At 40.7% G+C, this 5,145-nt stretch overlaps 1 long non-coding RNA gene across 1 annotated transcript; it reads right to left on the bottom strand.

Moving 5' to 3' along the window:
- Positions 1-1,854: 1,854 nt before the first annotated feature.
- LOC147326594 (uncharacterized) lies at positions 1,855-2,472 on the bottom strand. Its single transcript, XR_015130619.1, has 3 exons — positions 2,279-2,472; positions 2,052-2,201; positions 1,855-1,970 (listed from the first exon to the last, which is right to left on the bottom strand). It is a non-coding gene; the product is annotated as an uncharacterized LOC147326594 (long non-coding RNA).
- Between the last annotated feature and the right edge of the window lie 2,673 nt (positions 2,473-5,145).

The raw sequence follows: 5,145 nt of genomic DNA, 5'->3' as shown, positions 1-5,145 counted from the left end.
GTTAATAGACCTCTCTGCATTGAATCATATCTGTTATTAACCTCTGTCTCTCTTCCACAGCATGTCTTAATCCTGTTTTCCTTCTCTCACCCCAACCACTCACAGCAGATGGCCCCGCCCCTCCCTGAGCCTGGTTCTGCCGGAGGTTTCTTCCTGTTAAAAGGGAGTTTTTCCTTCCCACTGTCACCAAAGTGCTTGCGCATAGGGGGTCATTTGATTGTTGGGTTTTTCTCTGTATGTATTATTGTAGGGTCTAACTTACAATATAAAGCACCCTGAGGCGACTGTTGTTGTGATTTGGCTATATAAATAAAATTGAATTGAATTGAATTTAGCTTACGGCACAATCTTCACACTGCGGTGCTAAAATCACAGGAAATTCAGGGGCATTACAAATACAGTGATGCTTAAGACACTTTTCATGCCCATTTCAGTGCTTAGTCATGCCTTTTTAATACTCCTTTTTTCTGCAGCCTAGCTTGTGTAAATGGAAAGTTATGCTTTGGATTAGTTTTGCAAACAAGGGGATTCCCACCATGTCTCCATCTGTGAGTAGTTTCTTTTTACAGTGCCCCGTTGTAAGAGATGTTACAACGCCTTATTCTCTCTCACCTCAATTTGTGGCTCTGTGGATAACAGGCTCTAAAAGCACAGGAGACATCAGACATGCATTAGGGGTGGACAGGATCATGTCATTAGGCTATTAATATTAGAAACCTTCAACACAGTGCAGCACACAAAGAACTAGCAGTACTGAAGAAAGTGATGCCTAATCACCAAGTGGAATGTGAAAGAGAGGTAGACTTCAGAAAAAAATGGAGTGCACTGTCTCCATTCAGGACATTAGTTACCATAGAGACTAGTAAGGTGTATAGGTGTATGGCTGAAGGAATGTAATGGTAAGGTTGCAACACACCTCTCCAAACACACACAAACAGCCATCGGTATGAACAGCAACACATAATCTGAAGATTTATTGAGCGACCTTTTCAAGATTTTCGCAAACCACAAATCACATTGGGAAAGACAAACTACCTTATTTTGCAAAGGAAAAAATGTTGCTTTCATGGTGTGGCATCTAATTGGGAACACAAAGGGTCCCCCCCCCCCCAAGTCACACACATTCTTTCATAGTACTGATTTGCATTAATTGGAATTATTTTCTTGTGTAACTAGAATGATGGCTTGTTAAGGAAGGTGTAAAATATATTTTTTTAAAACTACAGAATGATAAAATTGCCTGCAACAAGTGAGAGATGACAACTGAGCACAAGAGCAATCTGGGTGGGGGGACTTCAAAAGGGGAAGGTATGGAGGAAAGTGGAAATGGGATAGAACCTAGACAAAGGTATAAACAATATTATTATAATCAAAACTAAAAGAGTGGGTGAACTTTACAGAAAGAAAACATCAGCTGATTAATGGAGAAAGCCAGTAATTCCAGCAAATGAAGAAAAACCTAACAAATACATGAACATGAGACTCAAATAACAAAGTGTAAGGAAACCAGAGAACCCACAAAGACGAAAAGGAAAAAATCTACTTTAAAAAATTCAACTAAAAACTAAACTATAAAAACAAACTGTGTTTTCACACAAGAGTTGGAAAAAAAACTTGTATGAACACACAGACATGTATATTAATTTATCATGTTTTTTTTTATATTCTTATATATATTCTTTATATTACTGTAACAAAAACTCCTGTTCATAACCAAACAAATCAATAATAAATGCATATATTCATTGCTGTTCTTTATTACAAGCTACAGGTGTCAAGAACCGAAGTTCAACACACAAGCTGGACCCAGGAGCAGAACACACACACAGCGGTACGAGAGAAAAAAATAAACTTTATTATAACTGAGAGTGTCCCGGGAGAGTAGAAGGGAGAAAACGCACGGAACCAGAGAAACCGAGGGACCGGGAGAAGAATCGCGCAGGAAACGCCGAGAGCGGGACCGTGGGAGGCTGAAACAGAAAAAGAAAAAAGGATTATTGGGGTGCGGGTAAACCGGCAGCATACGAGGGGAGGTAGTGTACGCGTCTTACGATGATAGCGGGGCCAAGGGAACCGGAGGGAGGGGTGAGGGTCCGTGGGGAGAAGCTCCAGAAAGGGCGAGGCGGCTGGGGTTGATCGTGATCCAAATTCTGGACAGGCAGGTGGACAGGCTGGTGACTCAAAACACGCCGAGCAGTGATCTGGGTATACAAGGCAGAGTTAGTACTAGTTCACACGGATAGGATTGCCTAAGGACTTTCCCGTAGGTGTGCGTTACCGCTGAAGGACGATTACGGACTGGCGTGGAGCAGCAGGCTGGGCAGGATTAAATGGTCCACCTGGTGATCGCCTGGGATGGGATGCAGGTGTGGAGTCAGCGGCCACGCCCACGGGAGTGGGCATCCCATCAGCACCTCAGACGCCGGGCCGCGGACCATGACAACAGGTTTATTGTATAACACAAAGTAATCAATTACAGACACCAACACCGACACATAATTCCAAGAATCCTACATGCAGGGTATATGTAATCATGCCATTCGTTTTGACAGCAGTACTACATATAATATACTTTGTAAGGATTTGGGTGTAATTCCCAAAAGCTGTTTAGGTATTGATAATCCTGATGACCTAGGCAGTTTATTAAATTCAGTTTCATCCAGATTGATTAATGCTTCCAGGAAACAAACACATATCATATCATTAAGAACCAGTAAGTTTTATTAGGCACTGAAAACTACATTTTAAGTTTAGAAAGATTACATGGAAAATTTTAGGACATAACACCAAAAAACATGTCCCAACACATTTTGAATGGACATGTCTGTAAAAGGATATACAGTATAGAGGTTTCTGCACATTAAGTGTGATACAATCAGTGGACATGAGGGGAAACTGTGCATTCCCCCACTGTTTGGTGAGCGGTTTCCGTCACTCGTAAACTGATCATAAGAAAACCAATGCACAAAAAAACAAAACAGAAAATCACATTGTCCTGTGCATTCTTAATCATCCAGTTAAAGAATCTTAGAATATTGTGATTGCATATTAGTAATCAAGAAACTGACCCCACAGCCCACTGTTAGTCAGTGGTGCTAGTTTCAGTCATTATGCAAATGCACTGTTTAAAGATTTGGGGAAACTAGCAGTCAGCTGAGACTGAAGAAGTCACTGGGATAAGTGAGGAAATGTTTCTCTTACTGAAAACGATACATCCAGATAAACAGAACAAACTTTTTGTGATTTCTTTGGTCACTAGTAGATCACGATTGCCTGTCATTTGCATGAATGACACCAAGTTGTCTGCCAAGACTCACTTGAAAAAACTTGAGAAAGGTGTTGTGCAAACTGTAACTGTCATGTCTGCTCCCTGAAGTAATATCGTAACATGGTATCAGAAGTGAACTGATAAGGCTATAGAAGAGTGTCGCACACATGGAAGGGCTTAAGCCGCCAGCTGGACTTGATTTGCTGCAAGGGAACCTCTCGGAAAATTGGAGACGGTTTCGGCAACGGTTCGAGCTGTATCTCGCGGCTACAGGAGGGGCTAGCAAGCCACCCAAGGTACAGTCTTCACTATTTCTTCACGTTGCTGGAGAGGAAGCGGTTGAAGTGTACAATACCTTCACGTTTGCGGAAAATGGTGATGAGCATAAGCTGACGAAAATAGAAAATAATGGAGAAATTTGAGGAATACTGTAACCCAAAGAAGAACATAACCTATGAAAGGTACAAGTTTTTCACGTGTGTGCAAGGGGATATGCCAATTAGCCAATACATCACAGAGCTAAAACTAAGGGCCAAGTCACGTGAATTTGGACAACTGCAAGAATCCCTCATCAGAGATCGCGTAGTGTGTGGAATTACATCGGATGCAATGAGAGAAAGGCTGTTAAGAGAAGATGATATTACTCTTCAAAGACATCTTCAAAGAATTTGCTGATGTGTTTGAGGGGATAGGTTGCCTTGAGGGAGATAACAAAAAAGTGATGGCTAAAACCTAAGACGGTGTCATGTCTGCTCCCTGAAGTAATATCGTAACAGTAACTGCACAATGATCACCTTTAAAGTAAATGTTGTACCTTAGCACTGCATTCATCATGCAACATTCAGTTTCCATTGTTTTACTTCTTCTGTTAGAGCAGCTGGTAGTTGTGTACCATGTAAACTTTGGGCAGCTGTTGTAGCAACCAAAGAAGATTAGTGCAAACCAGCTATATTTTTCCTTATGACCAGTGGCTGCCTGTGTAACTGGGATCTTATTAAGATAATTAAGATATGATTAGTGTCTACAAATCCTGAGTAGGGAGGATTCACATCAATTGCTTCAGTGCTTGATTGTGGTCATGTAAATGAACAACAGAAAAAACGGACATAACAATTGTGATCTCACCCATTTTGATGCTTCAGTGTCCATATCAGTGTTTTTTTTTTTCCCCTTTTTTGACCCAGAAGTTACAATATTTGGATGACTTGATAGAGATAGCTATCATTAACTAGCTGCATATATAAATGATATGGGGAAAATGCAGATACCTGCTACTTTGTTCCAAGTCTAAAGAGCTTGGAAAGAAAAGCATCTCAACTTCTTTAAGTTGGTTGAAGACTTTGTGCCAAGTAACAGATTAATAAAAAACTAGAATTTCACAAGCACAAACATATTGGATAGTCTGTACCAAACACCAAGCCATATTATTGTTACATAATTTCAGTTTAGTGACTCCAGTTAGCAGAGGTAGGGCCTTGCAGATGTGGATTGGCTCTAATGGCCTATATGGGGATACCTTCCAAACAAAGCAGCCCCTAACTCCAGTATCCAGGGAGATGAGTTATATAAAAAAAATCACTCCACTCAGATAAAAACTATTTTTGTAGTGTTTTTGTAATGCTCAAAAAATGGAGTCTGTGGGGATTGATTTGCTTCTGGAGAAACTGCAGTGTAGCCACAGAGGGCTCAGTTAACAGATCTTCCATTAGCAACTGGCACAAACTAAGTTTCTAGTTTTGCTGATTGTACTAGTTAAAAACATTCTGAAAGGTTACAAAACAGAGTGATCACTCCCCACGATGATGAACCTTGATTACTGGCAAACAACAAGCCCACTTTATGTAGTATAATTCTGGTTACAGAATGTCCGAGTGTGT

Source organism: Aulonocara sp. 'chitande type north' Nkhata Bay, linkage group LG7 (assembly GCF_057382095.1).
Source record: "Aulonocara sp. 'chitande type north' Nkhata Bay isolate Kocher_YH1m ecotype deep benthic linkage group LG7, A_spYH_male_GT1.1, whole genome shotgun sequence".
Classification (NCBI taxonomy): domain Eukaryota; kingdom Metazoa; phylum Chordata; class Actinopteri; order Cichliformes; family Cichlidae; genus Aulonocara; species Aulonocara sp. 'chitande type north' Nkhata Bay.
Note: the sequence above shows the minus strand (reverse complement) of the source record. Positions and strands in the feature narration are given on the sequence as shown.